This window comes from Scyliorhinus torazame, chromosome 18 (assembly GCF_047496885.1).
Source record: "Scyliorhinus torazame isolate Kashiwa2021f chromosome 18, sScyTor2.1, whole genome shotgun sequence".
Lineage (NCBI taxonomy): Eukaryota > Metazoa > Chordata > Chondrichthyes > Carcharhiniformes > Scyliorhinidae > Scyliorhinus > Scyliorhinus torazame.
Window position 1 is genome coordinate 14,029,238 of NC_092724.1, and position 16,040 is coordinate 14,045,277.

Below are 16,040 nucleotides of genomic sequence, written 5' to 3' on the forward strand. Positions count from 1 at the left end.
GCTTCACAGTGATCACCAAGTAAAGAACATGAAGACACGAAACAGTAAACTCTCCTGTCACACCTCACCAACCTCTCCTTCCTTTCCCCCTCCTGCGAAGTGCCTCGGGACACAGCCTCAGCTAAGGCCACTGCAAAAAGGCAAGTCGTTTAAATACCCTGGCGCACACAAGTAGATTCCAAGTGACAAAAAAAAACCTTGTGTAAAGAAGACCTTCCTGATGCCAAATCTTCACTTCACCTTTCACCAGTTTGAACCTGCGTTTTTCCCCTGCGTCGCTACCACAATTTCATGTGAACGCTCGATGTAGTTATTACGGCTGTTGCCATAGAAACTGAGCTCCACTCTGAATTCTCCTCGGGGGTCCAGTTGCTGTGTCAGTGATTGGACGCAAGTGACACAGAGCAGAAAGATCTCTGGTTTTGTTCTGCATTCTGCGCCATGACAGCTGCCCTCCTAAATCTCCCTGGGTTGTGGGCAGGTTAACAATCAGGGGACCGACCCCTGATTGCTGCCCCTCTGAGCAGTCAGCATGAGGTGCTGGGCTGATGCTGCAGGGTGGATTCAGGCCAGCTGTGACGCCCCTTACAGTCAAATAGATAGCTAACATAAACCATCAGTCCCAGCGCAAGACTGAGTCCTGCAGAGATGAGATATTGGATGACTACAACACTACGTATGAATGTACGGGCATATGAATTAGAAGCAGACGTAGGCCACTCGGCCCCTCAAGCCTGCTCCACCATGGCTGATCTGATTGCAACATCAACCCCTCATTCCTGCCTGCCCCCGATAACATTTCACCCCCCTTGTTACTCAAAAATCTATCCAACTCTGCCTTAAAAATATTCAAGTGGAATCCTAAACTAGCCTTCACAATTAAACAAAAAGAGAAGTTTGAAATAAAAAACAGGAAATGCTGGATAAACTCAGCAAGTCTGGCAGCATCTGTGGAGAGAGAATCAGGGTTAATGGTTCCGGTCCATACGACCCCTCTGCAGAAGTTACTGGAGGCGTTTCACGGGGCGAGCTGTTCCTGACTAATTCTGAAATTTAGCCAATTAAATCTGCTGGGCCCCACTACCTTCCCAGGCTGGTGCCATTGCCCCTTTAAATACAACTCGTGTTTTGGCAAACAATTTGTTGAGCTGTGACTTCAGGTTAGCAGCAACTATTACCATCAGATCTGTGATGAATGGAAGGGTCCAGATTGCAAATGAAAGCTCCCAGTCTTAATTAGCCTCAAAAATAGTCAAATACAGCAGTCTATCTAACACAGACTATCACCGAAACCGGCTTCAATTATAAACAGCTGGATCAGGACACAAGAAAAATAAGAAAAGAGGGCAGAAATCCAATGTTAAATAAAATGTATATACTGTATTCACAACAACCTGCATTTGTGTAGCGCCTTTAACACAGTAAAGCGTCCCAAGGCACATCACAAGAGCTTTCACAAGCAAAATCTGTCACCGAGCCAGGTAAGCAGACAGTAGGGCAATAGGCTACAGGCTTGGTCAATCAGGCAGGTTTTAAGGAGTATTGTAAAATGAGACATGTAAAGAGGTTTGCGGAGGGAAAACAGAGGGCTGCAGTATTTGAAGACAGGGCCTCTAACAGTGCAAATGCGTAAGAGGGCAAAATTGGAAGGGCAACGATATATCAGAGGGTAAGAGGGTTTAGGGTTGCTAACTGTGGTTGAATGTATTCCTTACATCATGTGGCTTGCCCCGCCCACGTTCCAGCCATTAATTGGCCAACACATCCGTCCCTGTGACGCACAGCCTTCCGACACCAATTGGAAAGCAAAAAGACTCATTACTCAATGGGATGATGCTCGACTGTCAGTCCAAACAGCCTTTATTTCCCATTTTCAATATTTTTATATCCGGTAAAAAGAAATGTTCGGGAAGAAAATGACAAAGGGCACGATCTAATTAAAGAAAATCAGAGTCTGTTCTGGGCGGGATTAGCGGGGTCGTTCCCGGAGCTGATCCCGCTTTCTAACAGCGCTCTGTTGCACAGTGGGTCCCGGCGGGGAACACGTTCCGCCCCCCCACCCTCCAAAGCCGCACTTAGTGTCATTTCCTGCACTGAGGAGATCCAGTGAGCAGATCTCCTGTGCAGAAAGAGATCAGGATGCCATTTTTAAATGATGCCCTGTTCTCTCGACCCCCCTGATGCATTTGCATTTCCTGACCATCCCCCCAGTGCCTCAACTCACCAATAACTCAAACCCCCCATAACCCACCTCACACAGGCAGGTCACCCCCAGGCCTCATCTCTGCTGCAGGCAAAGTGGCAGCTTCTCATCTTGGCACTACCAACCTGGCACCTGCCAGTTTCCCTGCCAGCGCCACCTGGGCACTCTGGCAGTGCCAGGGTGGCAGAGGGGTAGCTCTGCCAGGGTACTCAGGTATCAGGCTGGCAGTACCTAGGTGCCCGAGTGGCACCAGCAATGCTGGGGTGCCAGCCTGGCAGAGGTTGACCATCCCGGGCATACAAATGCCTGGGAGACCCTCCCTCCAAGTGCCGATACATCTAGTCCCTGTTTATGGGGACCAGTATCGGGGGTGGGAAATCAGACAGCAAAGATAACAATAATGGTTCAAGTCGGACCACCTCAAGGGAAAACCTTTGTTTGAGGGGTTGTGCATAGCTTAGAGAGAGAGAGAGAGAGAGAGAGAGAAAGAATACTGTTCTGAACAGTTACAGCAGCAGGCTATGGACATCGACCAGGGAGGTCATGAAAGTTGTCACCGAGGCCGCCTTTGCAAAAGAATTCTGAACAAATGTCCCTAACAGAAGAGAAATTGCGTTGTTAAATGCAAATATTACCTTTGCCTGGTTGTGTAAGTGGAACAAGGGCCGCATGTTCAAGTAAAGTGTTGTGTAATGGGAACTAGTGTGTTAAGGTTAAGAAACTGCATGTAATTTGTTAGTGTTAGAACTGAAATAAAAGTTTAAGTATTGTTTTGTTTTGTTTTGTTTTAATAATGTTTGTTTATAAAATAACCAAGCCCTACTTCTTATTCTATCACTCCTGGAGCAAATCGATCTTTCCACACCGCAATAAAACTCATCCAGTCCAGTCACTTATCCGCTGTTGACAGCTGACCAGGCGTCCTTACCACTGATCCATCAAATTTTCCATCCTGTCCGCAACAATTCCCGCGGCAGGCGGGAGGAGAAAATCCCACCCGATGGGTTAAACCAACAAAGAGATCGAGGGACACAAATTTACAAATGAGCAAAAGTAGCAATGCATGCTAATAAGGCCATAAAAATGTAAATGAAGCAATGGGGTCATCTCTGAAGGGGGGGTCGAAAGGAGATAAATTCTGTTAAATTTGATTAGGCCGCATTTGTATTGTGAACAGTTCAGATTTCTTTATTAAAAATACGGATAATAAATGTAATAAGTTGACAAAACACTGGGGAAAGTAGAAAAAGCTTTGCAAAGATGATATCAGAGCAGGGAGATTGCACCTGTCAGGAAGAATTGAACAAGCTGACTTTGTGTAAAAAGACAAGGTTGAGGGATGACTTCTTGAAGGGGTCTTTAAAATTATGAAGGACTTTGATTGGAAGATGCGGAGATTTCCACTTGTGCACAAAAGCAAAACTCAGGGTCAAAAATTGTATTAATGCACTTTCAAAGATCTCATTAGTGAACAACAAAAGGTGTATTTACAAGGATCTTCAAGAGCAGCAGCATGCCTGCAGATTTCTGGAATACCTCTTGCCGAACAGCACTCTTCCCCCTGGGCTGACTCCCTATTCTGAGTCCTGATTGGTCACCCAGCCCTTAAAGGGACAATCAACATAAAAATATAAGATGGTGAGCACAGTTGCTTCACAGCTCCAGGGTCCCGGGTTCGATTCCCGGCTGGGTCACTGTATGTGCGGAGTCTGAACGTTCTCCCCGTGTCTGCGTGGGTTTCCTCCGGGTGCTCCGGTTTCCTCCCACAGTCCAAAGATGTGCAGGTTAGGTGGATTGGACATGGTAAATTGCCCTTAGTGTCCAAAATTGGGGTTACTGGGTTAATGGGGATGGGCTGGAGGTGTGGGCTTGGGTAGGGTGCTCTTTCCAAGGGCCGGTGCAGACTCGATGGGCCGAATGGCCTCCTTCTGCACTGTAAATTCTATGAAATCATTAATAGGCCCAATAAGGAAGTCAGGAAAATCTGTGTAATGTAGAATGTGATTGGAACGTGGAACTCACTACCACAATGGGTGACTGATGAGAATAGATACATTTAAGGAGAAGATTGATAAACATGAGGGATGAAGGAATATAAGGATATGTTGAAGGGGTTGGATGAAGTAGAGTGGGAGGAGACTCGTGAGGAGTATGAACACCAATCATTGACCGGTTGGGCTGGAAGGCCCAGGCTCTATAATCCAGCCTGATGACTAACAGAGAGCTTCTGTATCGGGCAATTGGCGACGCGTTGCACCCTTGATGCCCAAGAATGTACAGCCGGCACCCCCAGACACCCATGTGTTCATGTGCAACATCAATCCTGTCAGCACACCATGTGCAGCAACTGATGGTTACGCCTCAATGAGCTAACGATGCCTAGACTCGACCAGCAGGTTTTAAAAATATGTATATACATATTTTCTGCTCTGCTGCTTTACAATGCCTGCTTTCTCCTGAAGGCGCTGACTCGTTTGCTGAGCTCCTGGTTTACAGACTTTAGAACTGTGTCCAACTGGGCTTCTTTACACATTCGAGCTCATAAGCTTTCAACCGGGTCGGGTATTGTGGGGAGCGGGGGGCGGTGCGGAGGGACAGCATCCAGTCCTAGACAGGAGGTTGTATCCATCATTGGCACCTCGGCAGTGACTGGACATCCAGCTTTACTCATTTTCCTCCCTATCCCAGCAGTAATTGCCAATCACCGCTTTGCTATATTTGAGCTAAAAACAGCACAATCCAAAGTCTAAACCTTGGGTCGACCTGACATGGTCGGCTAAGTCCCACCTCTGATTTAAGATACATATTTGCTCTCACATGCAGTCACCACATCACTTGGTTGTTGCATCGCCACTAAGTGACACCACAGCCTCATTCTTATGCACATTGGATAACAGTGACTATATATGAGTGACACCTTCACATGTTGAGAGTTGAAGGATTCACGATTATGGGAAATTGTACACAGCATTTTATATATTGCGTCTTACATCTTTTATATATTTTTCAAAGTTTATTTGTCTCTGACATAATTCATTACAATACATGTTTCACCTTTGTCAGTGATGAAACTATTGTGAATCTGAGAAAGTCAGGCAATCTATTCTAGGTTCTTCCAACCTGAAATCTACAAGAATTTCACACCTCTGGTTGATCTCCTCAATTTACGACTAACTAAAGACCCACACAAAAAACACTCAAGAAGGGACGTTAAAGTTAGACTAGCAGCCAATCATCACACCCCAGCCTCCAAATGAGGAAGGTAAGGCTGGTACAACACAAAAGAAGGCCATTCAAACCATTGTAACTGTGCCAGCTCATGGACAGAGCTATCCATTTAGTTCCATAACCCTTTGAGTGAAGGAATGTCTCCTCATCTCAAGCGCTGAATGACTGACCCACTTATCCTGAGGTTGTGCCCCCCCCCCCCACCCTAGTTCGAGGCTCTCCAGTCAAGGGACCAGCCTCTCAAGCCCTCTCAAAATGTTACCTGTTTCAATAAGATCACCCCCCATTCTTCTAAACTTCAGAGAATTCTATTCAATATCTCCTCACAGGACAACCTGTTCATCTCAGGTATCAAGTGAACCGACATTGCATTTATCTTACATCAGTGGTCTCTAGTTACTGACCCTCCTACGCCCTCCCTGTCTACCCTATCAGATCCCTTAATATCTGCTCACCATTACAATCTCTGTTGCGTTGTGTGCAGGTCAGTAAGTGGAGACCTGGGATTGAGAGGTACTTGTGGTGGCATGTAGTTGAAGTGCCAGGCAAGGGTTAATAGCCATGAGAGAATGCAACGCCCAGGGACTGATAAAGCTAAGGTGGCAACATGGCCAGGGAGTTGAAGGTTCGAGAAGGAAAGAATCAGGAACTCAGTGAGCTAAACTTGTGTTTCTGTATTTCCTGGGCTGTTGTAGTCATTGAAAAACTCAAAAGTAATGGAAGCAGAAGGAGAGACAGAAAGATGGATGGACCGATAAAGAGACAGAGATAGATAGACGATTAGATAGATAGAGAGACAGAGAGATAAATAAACTGACTTGGAGCCAGAGAGGCAGATAGATAGATATAGATATCACAAGAGGAATTGGAAAACAGACAAGCAGTTCACAAATCTCATTGAACTTGCTGTCTTAATGTTATCAGTGTGGCAATTATGACAGCTAAAATATTAATCTGAAAAGTATTGTTTAATCAGCGGAATAAGTAGCAGACTCAGAAACATCCTATGAAAAGTTGCACGATGGTATGAATTACATCTTGTGAGTCAAGAAATACACATGTCGTTGAATAAATGTGAGACACTTTGACAGACAGGTGAATATATTCAAGCATAAAACAAGTGCACCCTCTTTACTAAGCCACACCTTTACTCCTGTCATTCGTTAACTACAACTACATGGGACTTTTTTCGAACAAAACGTTTGGGCTAGGGAAGATACCTTAGACAATCACTGGGTGGGAGAGTCCAGTCCCTCTACCGCAGGAATTGTTGTTTGATGGACCAATGAAAGGTCCGTTAACTTTGGGCGGGCGTAAGGCTGTGCAAATCCCGCCGCCTCTGAAACATCAGTGAACAGCAAGAGTCATTGTGAGCTTCTCTACTATGGGCCCAGACAACTCGTCCAGCGTTTATTACAGACCAGGGGCTAAGACTGAAATAGACAAAGTTTCACTCAGCTCCTTATTACATCTCTTAGAATTGTCTCCAAGTGGCTCTGGAATCTCCCCCAGCCCCACAACCCGCTTAGCTCTCTGCTCTCCTCCAATTCCAGGCTCTTCAACATAGCCAATTTTAATTGCAAGGCAATTGCTCAGAAGTGCAAACTTCCAAGGGCAGCACGTGGCTCAGTGGCTAGCACTGATGCCTCACGGCGCTGAGGACCCGGGTTCGAATCCCAGCCCTGGGTCACTGCCCGTGTGGAGTTTGCACATTCTCCCCGTGTCTGCGTGGGTTTCACCCCCACAACCCAAAGATGTACAGGTCAGGTGGATTGGCCACGCTGAATTGCCCCTTAATCGGAAACAAAATAATTGGGTACTCTAATTTCGAATTTTTAAAAAGTGCAATCTTCCTCTGGACAATTGCACTGCGCCGGGAACCATCCAACAATGCAGCTTAAACTTCGGATGGTTCCAGCATAGTTACACCAATAGTTACTCAGAAAAAGGTAGCAGAATGAAACTGGGTAACTATTGTAAACACTCAGACCAATCTCCATAGGACTCGCTCCCCCCCTCCCCCTACCGTATTCTCCACCACCCTAAGCCCCAAGGAACCGCACCCCACAACCTGATACCCCACCTGCAGCCTCTGATCGCCTCCAAGTGCCTGATCTTACCTGGCCCCACCATAATAAGACTTTCGACACAGGCTCCAAGTAGCTCTAGTGATCAGAAGTGTCAGTGCAATTTTCAAGGGCTGCTAATTTTATATTTATTCCTTCGAATCCCTCCGGGCCTCCTCTTTCTGATGTTAGTCGAAGGTTGCACCCCAGGCACGGTATCATATTTTGTGTTACACTGTTCCTGTAAAGGGCCAATTGGGACAGACCAAGGCAGGCCAGCAGCACGGTTCAATTCCCGTACCAGCCTCCCCGAACAGGCGCCGGAATGTGGCGACTAGGGGCTTTTCACAGTAACTTCATTTGAAGCCTACTTGTGACAATAAGCGATTTTCATTTCATTTGTATCACAAAAAAGGCCACTGCGTAAATAGAAGTTGCTCTTGATTGAGGTGGATGACCTGTTCATCTATTTCTGGTTGCTTTGATCGAAGGTGGAATGCTGGCCGAGGAAAATTCTCTGCTCTTCTTCAAGAAGTGTGGTGTGCACTTTCTCCCCGTGTCTGCGTGGGTCTCACCCCCACACCCCAAAGATGTGCAGGGTAGGTGAATTGGCCACGCTAAATTGCTCTTTAATTGGGGAGAAAAGAATTGGATACTCTAAATTAACAGAAAAAAAGTGTGGTTTGAGAGATGGCGGTGTAGCAGTAATGTCACTGGACGAGTAATAGAGATCCAGTTAATGCTCTCGGGACCCTGGTTCAAATCCCTCCACAGCAGTTGGCGGAATTTAAATTCAATTAATATTAAATCTGGAATTTGGAATATAAAGCTAGTCTCAGTCATGGTGACCATGGCAACCAGCATTGATCATTGTAAAATCCCACCTGGTTGACTAATTTTCAGGAAAGGCCTACCTGAGACACCTGCCCTCTGCAATTTGGCCCAGCAAGCCACGCAGTTCAAGGACAATGAGGAATGGGCAACAAATGTTGATTTTGCCAGTGCGGCCCACATGCCATCTTATCGCAGACAGAGTCAAGAGTGAATTAATTGTGGCTTTTTTAACCTTGCTCACACTGACTGACATCGCCTATAAAACCTTACACATGGACCATGGAGAGAACAAATCGTCCATGACACGCTGGTCCTCTCCTCCATCGCCCCCAACCCTTCATCCTCTTCCCTCGGCACCTACACACATAGGTGCAACAACTGTCCCTTTACCCCCTCTCTCCTCACCAACCAAGAGCCCAACTCTCCTTTCAGGTGATGCAGCATTTCACTTGCACCTCCTCTAACTCGATCGACCGTGTTTGCTGTTTCCAATGTGGTCTCCTCTACACTAGGGAAACAAAATACAGATTGTGTGACCAATTCACTTTGTCTGCAAGCAAGACCCCCCAACCTTCCTGTCGTTTACCATTTCAACTCAGCACCTTGCTCTCGTATCTCCATGTCCATCTTAGGTCTGCTGCAAGCTCCAGTAATGCCTAAAATAATTGGAAGAACAACACCTCGTCTTCCAATTAGGCCTTCTGGTCTCAACAATGAGTTCAGCAGCTACAGACTGTTAACTTTCTCCTCTATCTTGACCACCCCTCTTTTTGTTTTTTGTTTCCCTTGGCTTGTCCCAACACAGCCCCATCTCTCCCCCACATGGCCAGCTGCCCTTGTTGTCCAGATCTGCTTCCACTGAGCACTGGCCTCTGTTCTCCGATTGACATTCTGCTATCTCACCATTGCCACTATTAGCTCTCTCAGTCCTAAAGAGCCATTAACACCCACCTTTGTCTTATGTCCATGACACCTTGGTCAATCTCTCCTTTGCTCCAAACTATCCCTGTCCTATTCTCCCGCACTTCCTCCACCCACCTCTCCAACTATATAATTCACAACATTTCTACCTCTGTTCAGTTCTGTGGAAGAGTCATGTGGATTCGAAACATTGGGCGCGATCCAACGAACACGCTGCACCCAAAACGCAGCGCGCCAAAGCGCAATGTGGCCGGTAAAAGCCGGGAGACCCCGCTCCCGGGATCTTCCCGGCTCGCAAGTACAGCTACGTGTTTCTCACCGTTGCGAGCGCTGGGAATCACACGGCTAAACACGCTCGCCATGGGGCTTTGTTTCCATTTAGTTGAATCGAGCCCATTAACTCGCATCAGATGCTGGCAGATCTGCTGAGTTTACGCAGCATTTTCTGTTTTAATTTAGATAGTGAGAAATCATATTTTCTGCTGGGAGGTTGGGACAAGGAAATCTAACCTTAAAATCAGATTCAAGTCATTGTCATGCTCACACAATACAGACTTAAGTGCAACAAGTATAAACCTACCTGCATAAGCGTGGAATTGGGTGTCCTTGCATATATTTGGATGTTGAACAATAAACATTTGTCCTCCTTTTAAAAGAGGGGGAGAGAAGGACAGGGTTAGACCCACAAGGAGGGCAATGATAGACCCACAAGGAGGACAATGAAAGACCCACAAGGAGGGCAATGAAAGACCCACAAGGAGGACAATGAAAGACCCACAAGGAGGGCAATGAAAGACCCACAAGGAGGGCAATGAAAGACCCCACAAGGAGGGCAATGAAAGACCCACAAGGAGGACAATGATAGACCCACAAGGTGGGCAATAAAAGATCCACACGGAGGACAATGAAAGACCCACAAGGAGGACAATGAAAGACCCACAAGGAGGACAATGATAGACCCACAAGGTGGGCAATAAAAGATCCACACGGAGGACAATGAAAGACCCACAGGGAGGACAATGAAAGACTCACAGGGAGGGCAATGAAAGACCCACAGGGAGGACAATGAAAGACCCACAAGGAGGACAATGAAAGACCCACAAGGTGGGCAATGAAAGACCCACAAAGAGGGCAATGAAAGACCCCACAGGGAGGACAATGAAAGACCCACAAGGAGGACAATGATAGACCCACAAGGTGGGCAATAAAAGATCCACACGGAGGGCAATGAAAGACCTACAAGGACAATGATAGACCCACAAGGAGGACAATGAAAGACCCACAGGGAGGACAATGAAAGACCCACAGGGAGGGCAATGATAGACCCACAAGGAGGACAATGAAAGACCCACAGGGAGGACAATGAAAGACCCACAAGGTGGGCAATAAAAGATCCACACGGAGGGCAATGAAAGACCTACAAGGACAATGATAGACCCACAAGGAGGACAATGAAAGACCCACAAGGAGGACAATGAAAGACCCACAGGGACAATGATAGACCCACAAGGAGGACAATGAAAGACCCACAGGGAGGACAATGAAAGACCCACAGGGAGGACAATGATAGACCCACAAGGAGGACAATGAAAGACCCACAAGGAGGACAATGAAAGACCCACAGGGACAATGATAGACCCACAAGGAGGACAATGAAAGACCCACAGGGAGGACAATGAAAGACCCACAAGGAGGACAATGAAAGACCCACAAGGACAATGAAAGACCCACAAGGAGGGCAATGAAAGACACACAGGGAGGGCAATGAAAGACCCACAAGGAGGGCAATGAAAGACCCACAGGGAGGACAATGAAAGACTCACAAGGAGGACAATGATAGACCCACAAGGAGGACAATGAAAGACTCACAGGGAGGACAATGAAAGACCCACGGGGAGGACAATGATAGACCCACAGGGAGGACAATGAAAGACCCACAGGGAGGACAATGAAAGACCCACAGGGAGGACAATGAAAGACCCACAGGGAGGACAATGAAAGACCCACAGGGAGGACAATGAAAGACCCACGGGGAGGACAATGATAGACCCACAAGGAGGACAATGAAAGACCCACAGGGAGGACAATGAAAGACCCACAGGGAGGGCAATGATAGACCCACAAGGAGGACAATGATAGACCCACAAGGAGGACAATGAAAGACCCACGGGGAGGACAATGAAAGACCCACAAGGAGGACAATGAAAGACCCACGGGGAGGACAATGAAAGACCCACAAGGAGGACAATGAAAGACTCACAGGGAGGACAATGAAAGACCCACAAGGAGGGCAATGAAAGACCCCACAAAGAGGGCAACAAAGGAATTGCAGAATGGAGACGAGTCAAAACTTTGTCAGAGACAGATCTGACCCAAAAGTAAGCCAAAAGGGTTTTGTAGAAGTTAAGACAAGTAGAAATGAAGAGGCTCGTTTAGCACACTGGGCTAAATCGCTGGCTTTGAAAGCAGGCCAAGGCAGGCCAGCAGCATGGTTCAATTCCCGTACCAGCCTCCCCGAACAGGCGCCGGAATGTGGCGACTAGGGACTTTTCACATAACTTCATATGAAGCCTACTTGTGACAATAAGCGGTTTTCATTTCATTTCAATGTGCTTGAGGGCCCCCTAATTGGTAAACTGAGGCTTTGGGGAGGGGGTCCGGAGGCCATGATAGGAGGTTTAGAGATCAGGGCACCATTTAAAATTGGCACCCCAATCTCTTCCTGCACTGGCAAGCTGAGCTTGTTAGTGCAGGAAATGAGTCATATGCAGCCTCGACTGGGCGTTCCTCACCGAGACCCGGAAATGAAGCAGTCCCGTTTAACAACGGTTCTCAGTGCTGCCAGCGCTGGGAAATACCCGACTAAACGCACCCGACAGGCAACTCATTTCATTTGCATTAAATCGCACCTTTATCACACGAGCTGAGTACCAGAAACAGACTATTGCGACCATTCCTTCACACATGATAAACCAAGTTTGTGAAAGACTTTGTTGTATTGTGATGATATGTGCCTGCATGCATTATAATAATAATCTTTATTATTGTCACAAGTAGGCTTACATTAACACTGCAATGAAGTTACTGTGAAAAGCCCCTAGTCACCACACGCCGGCGCCTGTTTGGGTACACTGAGGGAGAATTCAGAAAGTCTAATTTACCCAACAAGTACGTCTTTCGAGACTTGAGAGAGGAAACCGGAGCACCCGGAGGAAACCCACGCAGACACGGGGAGAACGGGATTCTCTGACGCACCATGAGATGTCAGAGTCAGAACCCTGCCCCAAATGGGCTGGCCCGAATGACGCTCACGGAAGTAGTTCATAAACCTACTTATGACTGACTGGATCCACCGGCCACCCTCGATTCTTCGGCCTCCCCAGAGAGGCTGCAGCTGGGCACCGATCAGTGCTGGTCGACAGAAATGTGGACCAGGCGGAATGGACCCTTAGGGTCTTCCAGGCCATCAGAGACCCCAGGGTGGTCAGGGTAAGTGCAGGATGGCTCCCTGACCCTCACCCTGGAACGTGGACACCTTGGCACAGCCCAGCTGGCACCTTGGCAGTGGCAGGGTGGCAGTGCCAAGGTGCCCGGATGGCACTGCCAAGCCAGCAAGAGCACTGTCTGGGTACCAGGGTCTCAGTGCAAGGGTGCCTGAGTACCAGGGTGGCACTGCCAAAGGACAGGTGCAAGGGGGCCATGCCATGCCCAGAAAATGAGGCTGGAGGGGGTATGAAGGGTGGGGGTGTGCAGGGCAGATAAGTAGTGGCTTCCAGTAGGTTGGGTGGGTGATGGGTGGGGGTCTAGAAGGAAGGTGCTATAAGGGGGCTTGGGGAGGCCTGAAGACGAGCGACCCCCAGGGGCTCCATAGCAGGGTGTCCTCACTTGGGGGTGTGGAGTAGTGTCCATGTGTGTGTGGGCGGGGGCTGTGACATTGCCCTTGGGTGGGGGTAAGCTCACTTAGAGATCGGGGCACCCTTTCAAAATGGCAGCCCGATCTCGGAGTTCAGCTCCCCAGTGCTAAGTGTGGGCTAAACCGGTGAGAAAGTCCCCAGGGCCCAAAAAAGAGATTAAAGTGTCATTGAATAGCGGTGGGGAACATCGCCGGCAGAGCCGACGGGAAACTCCATGAAAAAACCCGCCACAAATTAACTGAGATGTTTTTTGGGAGAATCGAGCCCAATAAAAACACAAGTGCAAAACACATACATATAGCAACACAAAACCTTTGTGGGAAAACCGAATCCCGAAAGGATAGTTTAATGCAGTATCTACTGAATTAGGGGAACAATGTCAAGCTGGTTAAAGCCGCCTTCTTGATCTCCAGAGTCTCAACCAGCCTTGGGCAGAAAAGAGAACAGTTTGTCATTTTCCCATCTCTTTTGTGCTTTGCCTCCAGCTATTGAAGAAGTTTAAGGCGGTAGAAGTGAAGCGCTCATGTGGCGGGGAGGCTGGTTGTTGGCTGGGGTGGGGGGGGGGGGGGGGGGGGGGGGCGGGGATTTAACATTCTGCTGATGCACTGAGCTATCCAGAAGCCAGATCTGCTTATGAGCTTTTAGCCAACGAGGACTCATTATGGAGAGATGCCAAAAGACTTCAATGTGGCACTGGCTTGTCTCCTAACAGCAGAGAATGCCAGGGGCACACTGCACTCTGGATGCAAACAGGGAAAAAAAAAAAATCAACTGAAAATATTTTCTCACAGTGTTCAGAGAGAGAATACAGCCTGTCATGTATTGCAGCCGGTTGGCCAGCTATTTATCTTTTAAAAGATAAATTCGGCGGAGAAAACCAAAGCTTTCCTCAGTTATCTTCCTTCCAGGAATTAAAATAAAAATCCGCGGCTGCTCAAATCTTTCCTCATTCTTCCGACTAAATCCTGCTTTGTGCGGCAGTCATTTTGGGAATGTTTAGCATCTGACATCATCGGTGATATTATTGGGGCATGCAGCGACTGCACAAATACAATGGCTGAGGAAAATGATTCATCGTGGAAGGAAAGGTTTGGATTGACACTGCCCCTTATTTCAGCTCTCCCAAATGTCTCAGCGTGACTCACTTACACGGTGACAGTAGTTACCTGGGCAAATGTGGCAGCCATTTTGTGCATAAGATTCGCAAACGCCAATGAGATGATTCAGCAACTAATCTGGTTGAGAGGCAAATGTTTAATCAGAACAAGTTCCAGATCTTTCTAATGTTTTGGGATCCTTAACATGGAGTCATTACAGCACAGGATGGCCATTCGGTCCATCAAGCCAATACTGGCTGTCTGCAGAGCAATTCAATCAGTCCCACTCCCCCGCTCTGTAGTCCTGTAATTTTATTTCCTCAGTCGCCCATCCAATTTCCTTTTGAAACCATTCATCATCCCCGGCAGGTCATTGCCGCATTGTGCAAAAACATTCTTCCTCACATCACCCCGGTCATTGGACCGGACCATAGCTAACATTTTCATCAACAGGGTGACACCTCTGACCACGCAGCGCTCCCTCAGTACCGCAGCAGAATGTCAGCTGAGGGCCCGGATTCTCCACCACGCGACGCCGGTAATGCAGGTCGCGATTGGGCGGAGAATCGGGTGGTCTGGCCGAAATCCAGGTTCGTGCCAGGCAGTGAACGGGCCGCTATGTTCCAGCCTGCCGCTGGCAGCGGGAGATTGCTAACGGATGCAAGTGGGTCCAAATGATCCATTTCCATCCACTTAGCAGGCCCGCCACCAGAGTCTCTGGGGGCCCCAGTGAGTCTCTGGTCCTCCGGACCGGGTATCACATGGACACAGATCAGGGGCGATATGCTCCGGTATCGGCGCGATGTCCGCCGACCGGCGCCAAAAACGGCGCAAATCAGTCGGGAATCACGCCGCCCCAAAGGTGCGGAATCCTCCGCACCTTGGGGTGCCCAGCCCCAACCTTGAGGGGCAAGGTCCGCGCCGGACTAATTTCCGCCCCGCCAGCTGGCGGTGCACCAAAATCCTTTTCCGCCAGCTGGCGGGGCGGAAATGACATCTCCGGACGGCGCATGCGCGGGAGCGTCAGCGGCCGCTAACGGCATTCCCGCGCATGCACAGTGGAGGGAGTCTCTTCCGCCTCCGCCATGGTGGAGACCGTGGCGAAGGCAGAAGGAAAAGAGTGCCCCCACGGCACAGGCCAGCCCGCGGATCGGTGGGCCCCGATCACGGGCCAGGCCACCGTGGGGGCACCCCCCGGGGCCTGATCGCCCCGCGCCCCCCCAGGACCCCGGAGCCCGCCCGCGCTGCCTTGTCCCGCCGGTAAGAGAGGTGGTTTAATCCACGCCGGCGGGACAGGCATTCTCGCAGCGGGACCTCGGCCCATACGGGCCAGAGAATCGCGGGGGGGTGGCCTGCCAACCGGCGCGACGCGATTCCCGCCCCCGACGAATCTCCGGTGCCAAAGAATTCAGCAACCGGCGGGGGCGGGATTCACGCCAGCCCCCGGCGATTCTCCGACCCGGCGGGGGGGTCGGAGAATCTTGCCCCAGTACAGATATCACTAAATGTGAACCTGACGTGCTGGCCCTCGCAGTGGGCCCAGTGGGGGAGTTACCCCCAAAGTCCATCCGAGGGCCACTCTGCCCCGCATAATGCACTATCTGCCCAGCCCTCCCATGCATTTCAATCATGCCCTTTCACGCTGGAGTGATTTGAGGTGGAAATTGACAGCACTTAACTCTCTTTGATGTGGTTGACGTTTGTAAACATTGTGGTTCCAGCACTTAGAGTGAGGAAGATGATTGATGCAAGGCTCGCAGCTTTTCTGGGGGGCTCT

General features: G+C 48.9%; 1 protein-coding gene across 10 annotated transcripts in view; it reads right to left on the minus strand.

The window, feature by feature from the left end:
• LOC140394956 (CUGBP Elav-like family member 4) overlaps positions 1-16,040 on the minus strand; it is a 558,707-nt gene that overhangs the window by 292,406 nt on the left and 250,261 nt on the right. For 2 of the 10 annotated variants that reach the window (XM_072482187.1, XM_072482185.1), the window contains exon 1: positions 198-310. The exons of 6 other annotated variants lie outside the window; for them this stretch is intronic. The gene's annotated coding sequence lies outside the window, so the exon portion shown is untranslated. Of the gene's footprint in view, positions 1-72; positions 112-197; positions 311-16,040 lie in introns of those variants that run through there. 2 more of the 10 variants (XM_072482186.1, XM_072482188.1) reach the window with 2 other exon arrangements.